Raw genomic sequence first — 20,721 nt, 5'->3', positions numbered from 1 at the left:
AAGTTCTCCAGAGTGTATAAAAGACCCCCAAGTCCTGTCACTCTTCAGAGAATCATCTAGCATGATGATCCTCTCAGAGATACTCTTCCCAGAGTGCCGGAGCTTTCAGCTCTGGGTGGCTGCTGAAATATTGAACACTGTCTCTTTCCTGATTAAAGGCTTGGTTTTTGCTGACAACTTTAGTAGTTCTGTGTTTTGGCCAAGCTAACAATGCATATGTATTTAAAATATCGTATATTTAATTGATCATTTTATTTACTTCAGGCTAATTCTTATGGGTTCAAAATGAAGATAGTGCTGTAATGCTGAGGAAGCAGCAGACAGTTATTTATTTTTGATCTATTGACATTCAATAATTCATTTCCTAGAGAATAGTTCTCTTTCTCCCTCTGTGTGTCTGCTCAATAGTTAGTAAACTAGCACCTTACATTGAGCAGTAATTCAATATTTTTCTCTAAAGGAACTTTAGACTTTTAGGGCTAGAAGAAGCCTGAGAAAGCATCAAATCCTACCCCGTCATTTTATGCAACTGTCAAACTGAAGCCCAGAGAGGTTAAACCAGATTCCTAGATTTACAAATCAAGATGGCGGAAGATGACTGACTGTAACAGAAAGCACCTTAGACAAAGGGTCTGAAAATCTGAGTTTGAAGCTCTACATTTCTGCTTAATAGCCATGTAGTCTTGAGTAGATTACTTACTCCAACTCCTATTCCTTCATCAATAAAATGGGGCTAATAATTTCTAACACTGCTTATGTTTTGCAGCTATTGTAGAGATCCAAGGAGATAATAACAGTGTGTGAGTAAGTGACATATTTTCTTAAATCTAGGGACCAGGCTCCAACCTGAATTTCTTAGCTGTTTATACATGTTCTCCCTTCACACAAGACCATTCAACCAAAATGACCATCCTGCCATTGCTCACCCATGACATTCCGCCTACCATTTTACAAGCCTGACGGGTAATCCCCATCAACATTACTTCTTGGGATCCCTAGTTTTGTTGAGAGCTTAGCTCAGATGCCATCTTCTACTTGAGGCCTTTTCTAGTATCCCCAATGGATGATGATAAATTGAAGGCAATTCCAGAAGAAAGGCACTAGCATTAAGGGAGACCAAGAAATAATTCCTGTTGAAAATTAGATTTAAGTTGAGACTCAGAGGAAAAATGGAAAGCTAGAAGATAGGAACAAAGAAGGAGAGCATTTCAGGAATAGGGAATAGAGCAGAACATCAAGGAAGCCAGTATTGTTGGATTATAAGGTACTCAAAGGGGAAGAAAGTCTAAGAAAATGGAAAATATAGAAAGGAGCCAGGTTATAAAGGACTTAAAAACCAATAAAGGATTTTATATTGGACCCTTCAAGGAAAAGGAAGACATTAGGATTTAATAAGAGGAAGGATGCTGTGGTCAGATTGTGTGTGTGTGTGTGTGTGTGTGTGTGTGTGTTTAACTTCTTGCTTTCTATCTTAGTAACAATTCTAAGACAAAAGGTCAAGAGCTAGGCATTTGAGGTTAAATGACCTGTCCAGATTCACACAGCGAGGGAGTACCTGAGGCAAAATTTGAACCCAGTTCCTCCTCACTCCAGGCCTGGTACTCTGTCACTGTGCTATCTAGCCACCTCCAAGATTGTGTTGTGGATGATCATTTTGAACTTGAGAATGGACTGGAATGAGGAGAGACTTGAGGCAAAGAAGCCAACTAGAGGGCTGTTGCAATAGTTCATAGAGGAGATGAAGAATTGGCACCAGGGTGGTGGTAGTATCACAGGAGAGAAAGGTATGTGTATCTATGCCAGATTCAAACCCATTTCCTTTCTTCTCTTCGTGCCGAGCACAGTATCCACAACACACATCATGATGCCCCAAAGACCAGAAATTAAGAGAAATGAGCAGTGTAAGAGATAAGAACAAACAGAGGGCCAAGCTCCATTGATAGACCAAAAAAATGCAAGAAACAATCGATTTTGGGGGTATATTTGGAACTTCCTCTGCCGCTTTATTTTTTTGCTTGTGCTTTTTGCGTTAAACAGTAAATAAACAACAGAAAACCTAGAAAATCATGTTAAGGGGCAGGTGCCTATGGGAGACTAGGAACAGATGAGGTCTTGATTTGAAATGTTGGAGGGACTAGGCCTGGCAGTCAGTGGTCCAGGTAGAAAGATGGCGGCAGCACATGATGATAAGAAAGTCAGTCCTGGAGACCTGGGGCTGAAAATGAAGTTACTCTTCAATGGGGCATTTTCCAAGGGAAGGAGGCCCAGTATCCCCCCCAGCCCCCCAAAAGCAATGTGGCAAAGACTATTTTTAAATGACGCCTCTTCAAGTGTGGAAGCTGACTGGCTGGCTTCACAGTCTCTGTGAGAGGGGTAAAAGTGATGACAGGCCTAAGGAAGCAGGGTTCTCACTATGCGCATCTCCAAGCACGTTTTCCCTGGAAACTGACTCTGGAAACTAACTCATGCCGAGTCACACTTTCATCTTAAAGCACAAGCGGATACCTCCCACACAATTGTCCTAAACTCACTTGATATGATCAAGAACTTAAAGTACAGAAAATGCAGGAATCAGGAACCAAGAAAATTCACCTTCTTGCTTCAGGCCAGGTCTTCGGGCTACTCAACCTCCACAGAAAGTAACCTTTTTATTCATTACCATTTAATTAATTTTTCTTCTTCATTATATCATTATTCATCATTAGTACTCAATTCATTAATTATTCAATAATTATTCATTATTATTCAAAATTTATGGATTATTACATATTATTCATTCTTACTCAAATTATTATTTATGCTAGGTGCCCATTAGGCACAAAGTATTGTAAAAGGGCTAAAAGTTCAAGAGCAAAACAAAATAAGTGAAAAGAAACTGTGCCTGCCTTCAAGGGACTTACATTCCTCCTTTTTTTGCTTTCCTAAAGTCCTTGCCTATATATTGATTCCAAAACAGAAGAGCACTAAGGGCAAAGTAATGGGAATTAAGTGACTTGCCCAGAGTCACACAGCTAGGAAGTATCTGAAGTAAGATTTGAACCCAGGACTTCCTGTCTCTAGACCTGGCTCTCAATCCACTGAACCACACAGCTATCCCCTCACATTCCTCGTAGTAGATTTAAAGGGTACAACTACCAGGTGAGAAAAATTTATCTTTTAGGAATACAATGTAATTATTATACCTTAAAGAAGGATGAATTCATAAAAATATGAATTCTGAAAATTCAGAAGTTTCAGAAAATGAAGAAAAAAACAACACTGATGCTAAGTGAAGGGAGCAGAATTAAGAGAACAAATTCCATGATGGCCATGATAATGAAGTAAGGAAAAATAACTTTGAAAACCCTCAGAACCTTGACCAATGCATCAACTAATCCCAACATCAAAAGACCAAAGAGGAAATATTTCCCACTTCTTGATAAAGAGGTGATTGGCCAAGGGTAACTAGGAAACACTGTAGATAAAGTACCAAGCCTGGAGTTGAGAGGTCCTTGTTTCCTATCTGGTCTCAGAAACTTGTTAGATGTGTAATCCAACAGGGTAAGACAATTGACCCTGATTGACTAGCCCTTGGCACTCTGCCTTACAACTGATACTGAGGCAGAAGGTCAGAATTAAAAAGAAAGAGGTGATAGGCTAGAGGGACATAGCCAGACATGTAGTCCTAGATGCTACCAATGTGTTGATTTGCTTTGTTTGACTATATATATATTTATATTTCTTAAAAGGGAGGTTTTCTACTCATAGTCAGAAGAGGAGGTGTGCTTGTGGGTAATGAGAATCATGAGAAAAAAGAATATTAGTAAATAATTTGTTACTCCTTTATTAAGTATACAGGCATATTTATATAATATACATACATAGATAGAAAAGCACATATATACTATGTGTGTATGTATAACAAGCAATAAATAAACATTTATTGAGCAACTAAGGTGTGCCAGGCATTGTAATAATCAATAAAGATACAAAAGAGGGAGTCAAGATGGCAGCATAGAAGCAGAAAAAGTTCAGACCTCTGAAAACCCTCCCTTTCCAATTAAAAACCAGATGCACCTAGGGGAATGAAAACCAAACCTAACAACAGGAAAGAGCCAAGGAACCTTCCTGCTGGACTCAAAAGGTACACCCCCAAAATGCCTGAATTCAAGATCACTCGGATTTAAGGGGAAGGAAGAAGGAGGTCCCAGGACCCCTCCCCCACCTACAATACTGAGCCTCCAGCAGTGGCTGGAATCTCTGGACTGGCAAGGGTGCTAGTCTAGAGGGAGTACCTTGTGGACAAAGCTGTGCCAGGCTCAGGGCTTTGAACACAGGTGGGGGAAGCAACTGGAGAAGAAGCACAGAGCAGGCAGCCTGGTCGCAGCCAAGGCACTCCATATTACACCCCCCACCTCTTGAGGTTTTGGCCTCAGGCCACATCCAGCTCTGCAAGTTCAACTCATCTGGGCTTAATCTTATCAGGCCTTCAGAGGGCAGGGAAGCTCAATCTCCAACACCCTTCCCCCATAGACTGCTCTGAGAGCCTTGCTAAGCTCCAAGGGTGAAGGTTGACAAAAAAAACCAAACCCACAGATCTAGCACATAATGAAAGGAGCAAGAGTACAGGCAATTACAGGGGGGAAATAAGGGGCAAATATGAGCAAAAAACAGAAAAAGAAAAAAGAAATTACAATTGACAGCTTCTGTACAGGCAATGAACAAAGAACAAATGTAACAGAGGAAGATCAAGGAATACTAAACAAAAACACAGAAACTCCAGCAAATTAGACATAGGCTTTGGAAGAACTCAAAATACAATTCAAAACGCAATTAAGAGAGGCTAAAGACAACTGGGGAAAGAACTTAAAAAGCAAGATAAGTCATCTGGAAACAGAGGCACTTGAACTAAAATCAGAAAGTAGTGTCTTGAAAGTCAAAATTAATTAGCTTGAAAATGAGGCAAAGGAGATGAAAGATCAGAAGGAGAAGGATGACCAAAAATCCAGGGATGAAATTCAGTCATTAAAAACCAGAATACAACAATTAGAAGCAATTGACTTCACAAGGCAGCAGGAAACTATAAAACAAAATAAAAAGAATGAAAAAATTAAGGAAAAGATGAAACACCTCATTCACCAAAGAGAAGATTTAGAAAATTGTTCCAGGAGAGACAACTTAAGAATCATTGGTCTACCAGAAGACCATGACAAAAGAAAAAGCCTGGACATCTTCCTACAGGAAATTATCCAAGAAAACTGCCCCAACATCCTAGAACAAGAGGGAAAAGTGGAGATTGAAAGAATTCACAGATCACCTCCTATATATATTTAATCCCCAACTGACAACACCTAGGAATGTTATAACTAAATTCAGGAACTACCAGACCAAAGAAAAAATATTACAAGCTGCTAAGAATAAGTCATTCAGATACCATGGAACTACAATAAGGATAACACAGGATCTGACTGCATCTACCCTGAAGGACCAAAAGGTATGGAATATGATATTTCTGGAAAGCAAGGAAACTAGATCTACAACCAAGAATCAACTACCCAGCAAAACTGACTATATTCTTGCAGGGAAAAGTATGGTCATTCAACAAAATAGAATTCCAAGCATTCACAAAGAAAAGACCAGACCCAAACAGAAAATTTGATGCCCAAACACAGTACTCAAGAGAATCATCAAAAGGTAATTAAGAAAGGGGGAAAAACAAAAACAAGACAAACAAAAAAAACTTGTTTTAAGGGACCCGATAAGTTAAAATGATATGTATCTCTACAAGAAAAGAGGATATTGTAACTCTTAAAAATTGTTATTATCACCTGGGTAGCTAGAAGAATTATACTTAGAGGGAATAGTGACAAACTGTATAGGATGAAATGCCAAGAAATAAATAAGTAGATAGATATATGTATGCATAAATATATATGTGTGTGTGCATAATACATATATATATATGAGAGTTAAAAAGAGGTTAATACTAAAAAAATGAGAAAAGAAACAAAATGGGGTAAATTTATATATCACAAAGAACTGCATGGTGGGAGGGGAGGAGAACATCAATACAATGGAAGGGGTAAAAGAGGTTGGAGATAGGAAATACTCAATTTTTACATGGATTGAAATTGACTCAAAGAGGGAAGAACAATCAAATACATTGGGGCAGAGAATTGATTTGTGCCCTATAGGGAAATAGAAGGGTAACAAACAGACTAGTGGGGAGGGAAGCAATACAAGTGAGGGACAGGGTGGGGCATAGTTTAAAAAGACTGTAAAGAAAATAAGAGGGAGATAAGAAGGGGGGTAGAAAGGGAAGTAAAATAAGGCAGGGAATTAGGGGAACTGATTAAAAACAAAACACTGGTGCAGAAGGAAGTAGTGAAAGAAGAAAGGGCAGGACTAGGAGTGGAAATCAAAATGCTGGGAAATACACAGCTTGTAATAATAACTCTGAATGTGAATGGAATGAACTCACCAATAAAACACAAGCAAATAGCAGAGTGGATTAGAAACCAAAACCCTACCATATGCTATCTACAAGAAACACACATGAGGAAGGTAGTGTGGAAAGGAAACAAGACTGACAGTTTGTGGGGGAAGGGCCCAACTGGGAGTGGCAGTGGGGTTTTGTGACTAGTACTACCTTCCTGCCATGTGGGGTCTGGCTTCCGGGTATTGGAGGAGAGAGGAGTGTGTTCAGCCCAGTCTGGAGTGGCATGCTCTTCTTGGTTCAGCCCAAAGACACAGGCTTCTGAAGGTTAGAATTGTTCTTGTTTGCTTTCTGTCTATTGCTAAGATTCTGAATTAGAACAACGAGAGTAGACGGGAGTGGGACAAACTCTCCGCCAGCCTCTGGAGACAATGACTCTGAAAGCAAGAATGCTATTACAAAAGAAAATACCAATGATATAATAGAAAAGTTAACTTTAAATCCTTATGCAGAAGAATTCCAACCAATAGTAAGTGCACAAGAAAAAGCAAACACAAACATTGTTATGCCATCCTTAAGTCTCCATGATAATGCAATTCTATTGCAAACTGATGATGAATTGCAAAATGAATGTTCAAAGCAACAAGAAAAGTCTGTAGATGAAGAACAAAACTGGGATTTGAACAAAATAGAAATAGAGGCACCTATGGTCCAAGTGTGCCAACAAAATGAGAACACAGAACCAAGGGTCATGATGAAAGTCGGTAATGAGATCTACCCAGCTCTTATTGATACAGGAGCAACTAAATCTGTTTTAAAAACATCTCCCGAAGACAGCCAAATCACAAGTTACATACAAATAATGGGGGCTACAGGGAAAAAACAGAGTACCAAAACTAAAATCAAAAATGGTAACATTAGGACCCCTAACAACAGAACTCACATTCTTGTTAATCCCAGAATGCCCAATTAACCTTCTTGGGAGAGACTTTTTGTGTAAAATTGGAGCTAGAGAAAGACCTTTTCATGTATTGAATTTCTCAATAGTTGAACAGGACAATCTAACTGATGCCTATCCCCAAAGGGCGATAAAAGACTGTCTGCCCTTTGATCCAGCCATAGCACTGCTGGGTTTATACCCCAAAGAGATAATAAGGAAAAAGACTTGTACAAGAATATTCATAGCTGCGCTCTTTGTGGTGGCAAAAAATTAGAAAATGAGGGGATACCCTTCAATTGGGGAATGGCTGAACAAATTATGGTATATGTTGGTGATGGAATACTATTGTGCTCAAAGGAATAATAAAGTGGAGGAATTCCATGTGAACTGAAATGACCTCCAGGAATTGATGCAGAGTGAGAGGAGCAGAACCAGCAGAACATTATACACAGAGACTGATACACTGTGGTACAACTGAATGTAATGGACTTCTCCATTAGTGGCAATGCAACTTGGAGGGATCAATGAGAAAGAACACTATCCACATTCAGTGGGAAAAGTGTGGGAGTAGAAACACAGAAGAAAAACAACTGCTTGAAAACATGGGTTGAAGGGGATATGATTGGGGATGTAGACTCTAAATGCTCATCCCAGTGCAAACATCAACAACATGGAAATAGGTTCTGATCAAGGACACATATAATACCCAGTGGAATTATGGGTCAATTACAGGAAGGGGGGGGAGGGGAGGGAGTGAAAGAATATGATTCTTATAACCAAGGAATAATGATCTAAATTGACTAAATAAAATTTTAAAAATAAGATAAAATAAAGATACAAAAAAAGGCAAAAGCCAGTTTTTCCCCTCAAGGCTCGCACAATTTAATGGGTGAGGGGACAGCTAAAATCTGGCTTCAGATACTTCCTAGCTATGCGACCTTGGGTAAATCACTTAACGCTCATTACTCTTTTTCTGCCTTGGCCCCAATACACAGTATTGATTCTAAGATGGAAGGTAAGGATATCTAGTGAGGGAGACAACATGAAAGCAAATATATACAAATAAGATAAATAGGAAATAATGAACAGAGGGATAGCAGTATAATTAAGGGAGTTTGGCTCCCTGTAAAAGATGGGATTTTAGTTGGGACTTAAAGGAAGCCAGAGGAGTCAATACACTGAATTGAAGAGAAAAATCTTTGCAGGTACTGGGGGCAGCCAAAGAAAATGCCCAAAGGGGAGATGGAGTGCTTATTCATGGAACATTCAGGAATCTAATGCCATTAAATTAAGAGTATATGATAGAGAATTAGATATTAGAAGGCTAGAAAGTTAAGAGAACTGACTTATGAAGAGCTTTGAATGCCTCACAGAACATTATGCATTTGTCCCGGGAGGGGATAGAAAATCCCTGGATTTTGTGGCGTGGCATGACATAGATGTATGTCTGCTTTAAGATAAACATGTTGAAATTGTTGTTGGTCCTTTGTTTTCCAAGAGGACCAATGACATCATGGGGGTGATGACTCGAACATGAGTTGGATGTAAGTGAGGCAGAGTTGCTCAGTCATTAGCCTCAGTCTTTCTTCCAATTTATCAAAAGTCATGTTAGTGGGTGAATAGAGAATGGCCTGGATTGGGGAGAGACTTGAGGCAGAGCGACCCCCTCAAAGATTTTGCAATAATCAGGTGGGAGGGGATGAGGGTCCACACCAGAGTGATGGCAGCATCAGAGGAGGAAAGGGGGAGTATTCAAGAGAAATTGCAGAGTTTCCTGAAATTGACAGTCCTTGATAATAAATTAGATATGAAGGGGCAAGAGACAGTGAGGAGCCCAGGATGATGTTTAAATGAACGTGGAAGAAGTTCATCATTTCTTACATATTACTCTGCTCCGTACTCCTTAATGATTGCTATATTTGTTATTGTTGAAGTCACAATAAAGAAAAAGGAAAAAAATGACTAATAAAATTTGTTCCAAGAAAGAAAAGGCATTATTAGCTGGGGTGATCCAAAAAGGGAATGACAGCTGAGCTATCTATGGATTCTACATGTTAGACATAAGGAGAGAGTGAATTCTGGAAGTGAAGGAACATCTATCTCTTCAAAGGTCCAAAGAGGGGAGACGGAATGTCAAGTCCAAAGAGCAGCAGAGAGACCATTAACATTGTGAAATCCTGGATCATACCTAATTTTAATTAATTGGTGGCTCCATGGATAATAATAGTCCTTTTGCTCTAATAAACAAGCATATATACATTAGAAGACATTGTTGTGATTCGTAAATTGTATCAGTTTCAAATTGAATAAAATATTGGACAGACCATGCTTTTACCTAGTCATGGGTCATTGAATCAAAGCCTAAAATTCAGTCTGGAGGAGAGAAAAGATTTTCCAAAGGTTAAGTAGCCATTTTCTGGCAGAGCAAGAACTTTTTCTCAGTACTTGGTCCAGTATTCTTTTCACTGCAAATTACCATCAATATGCCTATTTTTTAAACAAGTGGGCTTTACTTTCTCCCCTTCCTAAGATGCTATTGATGTCTGATTTTTATGTATTTATTTTTTTGTGTGGCTATAATCACTCATGAAGACTGTACAAAGGGCATGGGATTCCCTCCATTGGAAAGAGAATCCACAGGGAGAAAAGAATGGATTGTTAAGGTATTGAATAAAGACACTGATGTAGTCTCTCAAATTCAGCTTGCTGGAGGAGGGAAACCTGCCAGCATCAGTGACTAGTTATCTACGTGATGGAGTCACGTAGCACTCAAGATAATAAACTAATCTATGTGCATGTAGACTGTCTGACTTCACAGTCTCTGCAAAAGGGGTACATCCTTATGTAAATGCAGAAATTCTATGTCTCACTCTGGTGCCCCTTAACAGAACCAACTTTCCTTTAGCTACCTCAACTCCTTTGGACTACTCGGGTCTAGCCTGGAGTGCTAGTCTAGACTGGTCTCTCCTGCACAAAAGCTCTCATCCACCCCAAGACCTAAAATGAAGTGGGACTCCCAAATGGCAAGAGATGAAGAGAACACGAGTTTTCTGAATTCTTTTGTCTACTAAAATGATTTGCAAATTGTTGCTAAACTCTGATGTTTCAATGTTGAGCCCAGGGCTCTGTCTTTGTTCCCCGAAATCGTAGTTCCAACTAGAGGAGATAAAAAAGAATTATGATCACATCCTTTCATCCACCAAATTTTGTTAAATTGTCTTGAAACTTACCAAACCCATGCTCATTTGAAAAAAATTCATCTTTCATTTTGTTCTAAAATTGTTCATATTTTAAGTTCACTTTTTCATTATTATGGGATTTAGAACTCTGAGGAATCTTTGTGATCATCCAATACAAAGAGGGGTATTTGGAGTTTGCTCCTGAACACATGCAAGAGCCAGTTGTTAAATTTTCAGGGACCATTTACACATCCAAAATTGGGAAATGTCACAGATTAGGGCATGATTTATTATTTTATTGATTGTATAGACTTAAGAAAGTGATGGAGAAAATATTAACAATTCAGATAAAACTTAAAAGTGTGTCACATATACTTTTTTCAGAGAGCTTATTGTTAAATATTTACTAGCTCATCATTGAATACAACCCACTAATTTTATAGAATAGAAAATGGACACCCAGAAAATAGGACATATGACTTGTATGAGATTATATAACCAGTTTTAAATCTAAGTCCTTCAACTTTACACTCCTCTCTGTCCTATAATTCTTTGCCCTCTTGTCCTGGAACTACTTGTGCCTTGCTAAGCCCTCACCATGACATACCTCAGTTGATAGTCTCCTTCAGAATTTGAAAAGTAGACTCTGGACCCAAAGGCCTCATTTTGGGAACTCAGATTTGTTTGGGGAGTGCACAATCCAAATCAAGTTAAGACCAGTTTCCAGTGGCTCCTAGGAGATTAAGGAGACAATACGAAGCAGTGGAAAGAATACAAGATTTGGAGTCAGAAGTCTTGGGTTCAAATCAAGAGCTGCTCAGTGTGTGACCTTGGGCAATTGCTCAACCCCACTGGCCTCAGTTTCCTCATGTTTCCAATGAGAAGTTTTGAACTAAATGACCTCTAAGTTCTCCTTCAGCTCTACAACTCTGATTTTTATGATCCTAATCAAAACAGATCCAGGAAGAAACATGGGAGCCTTTACTTAGACCAGAGAAACATAAGCTCCAAAAGTAAGAGGTTTGGTGTTATTGTACAAATAGGCAGTTAGAATTATTCATGAGGGGCTCCTACAAGCTGTGTTGATTTTTTAAATATTTCTCTAATTGATGAGTAAGGCTTTGATAAATTGCTGTTGAACTAGGAGCATCTGATTACGAGGAGTTCTGTCTTGTTCCCAGTTGACAGATGTTTATTTGACTTAACGGGGTAAAGGTTCCAAAGGGAAGGCTGCTTCTTTCTTATTGAACTCTCTGTTCACTGAGAAGAGAGGATGAAAAAAGGAATGCCTGTGAAATTTGTGTGGTTGTTGTTGCTTTTAAACTGTAACAGCAAGATTTCCCTGAGAGTTCCCTCCAATAGTAGTGTTGTCTTTCGAGCCCTAGATTTCTGTGCTTGCCTTTCATCATGAAGCCATGCTTGAGTGTGATCACACTTAACACACAATGCAAATGTCCTGATTTCAGCCAAGATTTCAACCTTGGGAGGGACCTTAAGGGGCATCCTAAGCATCTCCTCATTTTAGAGATTGGGAAACTGAGACCAAGAGAAAAGAATTGGCTTATCCTAGACCTAGGTCACAACAGGAAAGGAAAAAAACTTTCAATCAGAAGTCAGAGGACAAGAGGCTGAATTCTCCCTACTTCACTTACTCCTTGTATGACCTTGCAAAGTTATCTCTCTGGGACTGGTTTCCTCCTTTGTAAAATGAGAAAGTTGGACTAGACTAGATTCCCTTCTGATTCTTTTTTTTTTTTTATCCCTCACCTTCCATCTTGGAGTCAATACTGTGTATTGGCACCAAGACAGAAGAGTGGTAAGGGCTAGGAAATGGGGGTCAAGTGACTTGCCCAGGGTAACACAGCTGGGAAGTGTCTGAGGCCAGATTTGAACCTAGGACCTCTCGTATCTAGGACTATGGCTCAATTCACTGAGCTATGGACCTGCCCCCTTCCCTTCTGATTCTAATGATCTCATTTACCTAGACTTTCTGACTTCCAAAAAGGAGTATACTGGAGCTAGCTCCTCCTAGCAATAAGAACTAATGAATGGTTAAAATTTCAGTGTGAGCATTACCCCTCAGCAATTGGAGACCACAAATGAGGGCTGAATTTATTATTTTATTGATTGCCTAGAGTTAAAAAAGTGAAGGAGAAAATGTTGGTAATGTTGAAACTGTGTTGTGCTTACGTTCCTTCCCCATCCCTCAAAAGTCTGTTGTTAAACATACTTACACATCCCTGATTTCACAGCTTTGTCCTATCCATTCTGGTGCAACTACCTTAAATTTGCATTGATTTAATTAAGGAAATAAGCTGCAGGAGAAAGAGAGAGAGAGAGAGAGAGAGAGAGACAGAGACAGAGACAGAGACAGAGAGAGAGACAGAGACAGAGACAGAGACAGAGACAGAGACAGAGACAGAGAGTGAGTGCAAGTGCATAAGTGATAGAGAATTGATGGAGGAACCAGGAAAACTTGAGTTCTTATCTCACTTCTGACACATAATGGCTGTGTCCGTGCCCTAGAGAAATCATTTCATTTCTCAGGACTCCAGACAACATTTTAGGACTGTAAATTGTAGAGAAAATACTGGCATTCATTTGGTATAAGAAATGTCTTCATCTAGAAATTTCTTGGACCAATAAAACATTAGATCCAGTCTTCATTTTAAATAAAGATCAGGCACCTTCACAATACACACTAAACAAGTAACCTTGGATGGTCTTTAATCATTGAAGACAGTATGACAGTGATCCTCACATCTATGTGAGGTAACTAGGTTGCCGAGTGGCTAGAGTCCTAGTCCTAGAGTCAGGAAGATCTGAGTGTGAATCTGGCCTCAGAACTTACCAGTTCTGTGACTCTAGGCAACTCTCTTAACCTCCATCTGCTTCAGTTTCCCCATCTATAAAATGGGGGTAATAATAGCATCTACCATTCAGAATTGCTGTAAAGATAAAATGAGATATTTTTAGAGGATTCTATTGACCTCTAAGCACTCTATAAATATCTTCTCCACCATAATTTTAAAGTATTATTAGTAATGACTAACATTTATATACCATCTATATGCCAAGAACTGTGCTAATAATTAAAATCATGTCATCAATAATTTATCAATACTATCTCATTAACACTTATAATTATTATCTCATTTGTCAACAACTCTGGGAAATAGGCACGATTACTATCCCCATTTTACAGATGAGGAAAATGAGGCAAATAGAAATTGTTATTGTTGTTGCTGTTGTTGTGGTGGTTATTATGCATTATCTTTCAACAGCATCTCAGGGAAGCTGTGTCCAAGGAATGAGATATTTCCTCCAGAGATCTCCAGACCACCAGGGTAAAAGCATATATATGAATCTCTGGGTTAGACCCATCTCAAAAGACTTCCCTTTAACACTCCATTTTCCAAAGTCCTGTGCAACCCCCTTCTACTTCTGCAGCAACGGTGGCAGAAAGGGGGCCTGGAGTGAGAGGAACACCATTTTTAGAGGGATGATCAACCTTAACCAGGCTACTAAAACGTGGGAGCTCAGTTCACTGATCTATGAAGCTGCATACACGTCCATCTCGGCATTCTCAGAATAAACAAAACCGGAAGAAAGAAGCAACGTGCAGATACACAGAAGGAAGGCTCCCAGATTCTCCTTGGAGAGGGCAAAGAAGAGAGCTGGGTTTATTGCATGCCAAAAGGCAACAAGAAATATCATTTAAGGAGCAATTAAAGAAAGCATCTTAAAGGGCAGCTCTCATGCCAAGTACTAGCAAAAAGGCCACCATGACAGCGGTTCTAGCTTAGATGCCAGCATGAGCAGCTGAGGACGAAGGAGCTGGGCACCCTGGAGGCCACATCTGGAAGCAGCAGAGTGATGGCGCTATCAGAATTCAAGGGGCAAAGGGGGTTTCCCAGAGCATCCAGCCTTCCCTCACTCAGCCTCTGGGCAAGGAGCTGGCTGAAGCCAGTCAAAGTCTTCAAGGTTGTAGCAGGGTGGGAATGAAGCAGCAGCGGCCACCACCAAACTTCCCCTTGCAGTCAGTCGTTGAGAAAGAAGCCCTTTCTCTCCTCTAGCTGCTCACTGGATGTCCACACAAGGTCTGCTTTTGCCAAAGGGCTGACACAGCCCCCGCCCCACCTGCCTCGCCTCCGATGTAAGCACGGCAGAGAGTATGAGCCGCCTTTAGTCTTCGGGGAGACAGGAACGCTTTCAGCATCCGCGCCAGCTGTCTGATGGGCAGCAGACAAGGAGACACAGCAAAGTCAGTAGCAATAACTTCTTCCCTGACATGCCCTTCTGAGGGGCTGACAGCAGCTTGGCGGGAGGAGAGCTCGGGAACCACCTGTGTTTATAGAATGGCGTCTTTTTTCCAAGAGCTCACTCCTGGCCACCCTCTTTTCTCCTCGGGCCTTTCCAGATCGCGTGTGGGAGGGAAGGGGAGGACGGAATGGGATGGAGGGCAGGGGGCTGCAGATATGGGGAAATGGGTCAGCTTTGCTGCGAGTCTCAGGGTTTAAGAGGCAGAGCTGAGAGAGAGACTCAGGAAGGGCTTATATCCCAGCTGCTTGTTCAGTGATTAAACCACTCTGCCTCTACTGGGGTTTCTTAAACCTACTTTCCATTCAGAGTGTAAATAGAGGTGGGAGAGAGACAAGGGCATCACATTACCTGGGGAATGGGAAAGAAGAGAATTTAACGAGTTTCTGAAGGCATGGGCAACTGGGTTGGAGGAAGTGGAGGGATGGCAGCAAGGGATGATAGCATCACTAGGCAAATACTGGAGGGAGGGGAATGAGTTGGGGAGAGGGCGGACTACTTCTAAAAAAAGATAATGATAAAGAGGAAGATCTTACCTCTGTATTAAACATACCTCCTGGGGGCAGCTGGGTTGCTCAGTGGATTGAGAGCCAGGGAGGTCCTAGATTTAAGTCTGGTCTCAGACACTTCCTAGCTGTGTGACCCTGGGCAAGTCACTTAAGTCCCACTGTCCAGCCCTTACTGCTCTTCTGCCTTGGAACCAATACACTGTATTGATTCCAAGACGAAAGGTAAGGGGTTAAAAAAATAAAAATAAACATACCTCCTTCAGTGCTTAGCTGTTCCAGTTCTGTTCCAGATGCAGGGGGGGCAAAATTCAGGCTTTGCACAGCCTAACCCAGATCTTTACTGCTGTAGTGTATCTTTAGAGGCACTAGGTGGCACAGTGGATAGAGCCTTGGATTAGGGAGCCCAATTCAAATTCTACTTCAGATATTTCCTAGATAGGCAAGTCACCTCCTCCAGACTTCAATTTCTTCATCTGTAAAATGGGAGCCATAAAATGGAAGCTGAGGTAAGGAGCAAATGAAATAATATAGAGAAAATTCTGACCTTATCACGCTGCATAAATGCTAGCAAAGATAATGGTGGTGGTGATAATGAAGACCTGAGCCATAGTCAATGTTGTTGACTATATGAGTAAACCAATTCTGCCATTTTGAGAACTAGAGGAAGAATTCATTGGAATAATTGAAAGAATTCAGGCTAAGGAGTCAAGCAGAATCATAGAATCATATGAGGGAGGATTATTATGATTTTTTTCCTCTAGACTTGGGTTAGATAATGGGCCAGATGAAAAAGTTTGCAGATTTTAGTGACCTCTAAGTTCAATACAAAGCAAAGGCAATCCCTTCCCCCAAAGGTAATGAATGGGATTTGACTTTCAAGGCTAAAGATTAAGAAATATCTATAACCTTCTAGTGTGAGGACAGTGATAAGCCTGTTGTACTCTAGGTTAGAATGTATTTGAAATATTACATTCATTTCCAGATGTTACATTTTGAAATGACATTTACAAACTGGAGGATATCCAAATAATGACAATGGTAATAGCAAAAGCCTTGGGTTCATTCCATAAGAAGCATCTACCAAAGAAACTGGGAATATGAACTGGGCATGTTTAGCTTGGAAAAGAGAAGACTCATGGGAAACACAGGAGATGTCTTCAAGTCTACTAAGGACTGTCATATGCAAGAGGGAGTAGATTGGCTCTGTTTGGCCTCAAGAGGCCAGAATTAGGGGCAATGAGGAGAATGTGAAAGAAGTCAATTTGGTTTTCATGTGAGGATTTTTTTTTCCTAAAAATATTTAACTGAGTAAGGGCAAAATGAAATGTCTTGGAAGACTGTGATTCCTCTCTTTCCCCACTTTGCTGCGGAGTCTTCAGATAATACCTAGTGGAGCACTTACTGAGTATATTGTTGTGGGATTTCTTCTAAGGTTGATTTTAACTCTAAAATTTAGTGATTGTGTAAATGAATTGCCCTTACAACTGACAGAAGACAGAGGGATCTATATTTTTGGAGACTGGCAAGAGATCCTAATGGATCATTGTATCATAGTTCATTAACTCTTTTTCTGATCTGAGCTTAATTGCTCAATGTGGGTTCATGAGACATCTCCAGAGAGTCCCTAAGCAGGTCTTTACCATTTTGAACAGAGAGAAAAGGTCTTTCCAGTGACTTTTTTGAATGGAAGAGAGAAAAGAAAAAAGGAGCAAAAGTGTGTTTAAGAGATATATAAGAGATGGACAGGAGATAGGGAAAACATATTCCCAGTCAGAATTCCTGAGGGGTGACGGGACAACAAGGAGAATGGTAGTATTGGGTCTCAGGGTCTGTTGGAGTTAGGTGAACCATCCTCTGGTATAATTATTCTTCCTCTCCAGCATGGCTCTGACCAGCTTTATTTTGGATGAAGCAAAAGTTACTGAAGATACAGATCTATGCTCCAGTGACCTAGCTTCATTTCTCCTTTATAGCCTGAAATAAATTATTACTATTTCTATGATGTCACAAACAGAACCTGAGATTCTGACTGGTCGGTTGCCTTAAAGTAGTTTTGTTACAAGAGTGTTCACATCATTGCTCAGTCCAAAACAGTTATATCACAATATAGCTAACAGATAGAGATTACTTTATTTTTTATATGTTTATAAAAACCCTTACTTTCTGTCTTAGAATGGAAACTAAGTATGAATTCTATGGCAAAAGAACAAGAAGGGCTAGGAAATAGGGATTAAGTGACTTGCCCATAGTCACACAGCCAGGAAGTGGTGGAGGCCAATTTTGAACCTAGGCCCTCAAAATTCTAGACCTAACTCTCTATCCACTGAGCCACCAAACTTTCCCTAGAGATCTTTCTAGATCAAGAATATCTGTGTGACCCAAGAAAAGGACAAGTAGGGCTGAGCATTCTACCACACTCATTCAAAGCTTGATATGAGGATCAAATGACATTCTGGATATAAAATGCTTGGAGAAATGTCAAGTGTCAGCCATTAAGATAAAGTAAGATAATGAATGCAAAAACACTTTGTAATTGCAAAATACTTATGCAGAGCAAAGCTTTGGTGAGAGGAAACAGGAGAGCCCTAAACTGACCTCCAAAATGCTATGGCAAGAAGACCTGAGAAAATCACTCTCAGCTGTTGGCAGCAATTTATTTCCAATGAATCAGCTTAAATGTTCCCTCTCGTTGCACAACTTTGTGCCTCTTCCTCTCAAAGACAGGTTTGTTGGTTTTTTTGTTTTTTGGTTTTGGTTAATTTGTTTTTTGGTGTATGAAGGTCAAGCCATCCTTCAGTTTCTAGGTCTAGTTCTACTGCCTACTTTGAAGTCTTCTTGTACTTCTGGACCCTCCCTACCTCTCCCTTTCTCTGGATTTCTACAATGTTGGTGCTGTAAATCATGCTACTTAGCCTTTTATTTTCTACAGACAAATAGATAAGTAGACAGAAAGACAGACATAGATAAATAGACTTAGATATAAAGAAAGAGATGATATAGAAATGAGTATATAAATATATCCAAACAAATATTTTAGAAAAGATTTTGAAGACAATTTCTATCTTCAAAGAGTTTACAATTGAATGAGGGAAGAGAACACCCAAAAGGAGGCATGAAGGCTAGAAGGAAGGGTACACCTAGCGCCATCTTGTTCCATGGAATTGAAACTAGTAAGCTTAGTGGATTCAAAGAAGAGTGAGCTGGGACTCCAGTTTCTGTCCTCTATAAAGGAAGGCCTTGGGAAGAGTTTGGTACTCTGCCCTCCATCCCTTCATTCAGAGAGAGGAGGCTCAGAAAGGTATTGTCAATCAAGGCTGGAGTTAGCAGCTTGATAATGAAATGAAAGGTTTTGAACTTTTCCTAGGAGGGGAATCTTGTTTCTGGAGTTGAAATCAGGTAGAGTAGAGAGATGTGAAATGAAGTAATCTCTATGTAGTTATAGATAAAATATAGATATAGTTATTTATTTCTCTCTTCTCTTTATGCATATTGTCTTATCTGGTTAGCTAGTTTGGAAGGTAGTTGAGGACATGGAAGGATCTAGCCAAATATGGTTTATCAGTTTAAAAAATTATAATAGTTATAACTTCACTCAAGTCCTCCTTCATTGTTGTACTTGATGCAGTAATAGCAAAACATACTCTGAGAGGCAGGGTTGGGTTGGGGTGAGGAGGTCCTACCAAGCTAAAAGAACTTCAAATAAGTCCATTAATGGACAATATGGTATAAGGTTCAGTATACTCAAATTCATGGAGACATCACTAAGCAGGCTATAGTTGTTTTTTTGGCCAAAGCTTCAACCATAACAACACTAAAAGTCTATAATTCTAAAAGGACTACAGTAAATAAGCTATACTTAAGTTCCTTCTCCCCAGTTTTGGAATCTTGAAACTAATCTGTCTTTAAACTAATGATGTCTGTCTTTCTGTCTACTTATCTATGTGTCTGTAGAAAATAAAAGGCTAAGTAGCATGATTTAGAGCACCAACTTTGTCATTGTTCCTGGATGGTATGTGTCAATCTATTTCTTATGATATCATTTTCTATCCCTTTAACTTTGTGCACCAAAGCACTGGACTTCCCTCTCCGCCATTTCCCTTTGTGTGCCATCTGCTATGTTAACATATAAACTCTTTGAAGGTAAGAATTGACTTCACTCTTTATATTTGTATCCTCAGCATTTAGCACAGTACTTGGCATATAGTAAGTGTATCATTTTTCTCCATTCATTCCTTCATTCTAATCCTATATCCAGTATTCATTTCATTTCTCCCTCATCATCTATCCCAGGGATGAGCAGGCTGAGGACACTGAGATACCTATTAATTGACTGGTGGGTATCAAGGCAGGTCTGACATAATGAGCCAGGCTCCTGGATCCTACTTCCATGTCCAATAAGAATTTACATTTATATAATGCTGAGTTTGATCCTCACAACAACCCTGTGAGATAAAATGCTATAATTATACACATTTTAAAGATATAGAAACCAATGCTGATAAAAGTCAAATGACTTGCCAAAGGTCACAAGAACTATTATGTGTCTGAGGGAAGATTTCTACTCAGGTCATCCCAACTCAAACCCCAAGGCTTTATATACTTTATCACCTAACATCCAATACCCTGAGAAATCCAGACCTGAGAGAAAGAACAACGTGTTAAAGGAGCCAAGGATAGGAGTAAAATTAAATAGAACAGAAAATGATTTTACAGACCTCACCTTTTACCTCCTATAAGATGTTCTCTGTCCTCTTTCCTTACATGATTTTTTCAACCTTTAACAAAATGGTTTCCAGGAAGATTGCTCAGTGAATATGGCCACTTCACTGCAGCCTGACTCTCATCTCTGTCAGTGAAACCAGGTTCTGGCTTAATGAAATCCTTGAGGCCCAGGACTGGGATGCCATATAAGATTTCCTTGAGCACATATCACAAAAAGCCCCTCAGCTACAAAGCTTCCCTCAAACACTGAACTTGGCTGAGACCCCAGACTGGCAATGAGGCTATTTTCTTCAAGGAGCTGGCCAAATTAATGTTGGATTTTATGTGAGGGGGTTATTTGATTGTTGTTTTGCTCTTTATTTATTTATTTTTGCCCCTTACCCTCCTCCTGTGGAGTACCTTCCCAACAGTGGCTTCTGCTGATTTCCACAGAATTCCTGGGAGAATGGGCTCAGTGAGCTCATAGTTAAGGACTAAACAATGAAACGGGTCGCTGTGTCCTAAGAAATCAGGTCATTCTGCCTTTTTTCTTGTGATCATTTTGACAACATGGGGAAAAGGCACAGGCATGATTATCAACAGAATTTCAGAAATAGAAGGACTTGTGCTACAGGGCACCAAACATGTACAATTTAA

At 39.9% G+C, this 20,721-nt stretch overlaps 1 long non-coding RNA gene across 3 annotated transcripts; it reads right to left on the bottom strand.

Moving 5' to 3' along the window:
* Nucleotides 1–14,160: 14,160 nt before the first annotated feature.
* On the bottom strand, nt 14,161–20,510 carry LOC103100899 (uncharacterized). Of its 3 annotated transcripts, none has more exons than XR_460159.1 (3): nt 20,079–20,510; nt 15,618–15,836; nt 14,161–14,879 (listed from the first exon to the last, which is right to left on the bottom strand). It is a non-coding gene; the product is annotated as an uncharacterized LOC103100899 (long non-coding RNA). The 3 variants fall into 3 exon arrangements; XR_460158.3 differs by having other exon boundaries at nt 20,084–20,510; XR_008912304.1 differs by having other exon boundaries at nt 14,161–14,766; nt 20,084–20,510.
* Nucleotides 20,511–20,721: the final 211 nt, after the last annotated feature.

Source organism: Monodelphis domestica, chromosome 1 (assembly GCF_027887165.1).
Source record: "Monodelphis domestica isolate mMonDom1 chromosome 1, mMonDom1.pri, whole genome shotgun sequence".
In the NCBI taxonomy this organism is placed as follows: Eukaryota; Metazoa; Chordata; class Mammalia; order Didelphimorphia; family Didelphidae; genus Monodelphis; species Monodelphis domestica.
This window is presented reverse-complemented; position numbering and strand designations above follow the sequence as displayed.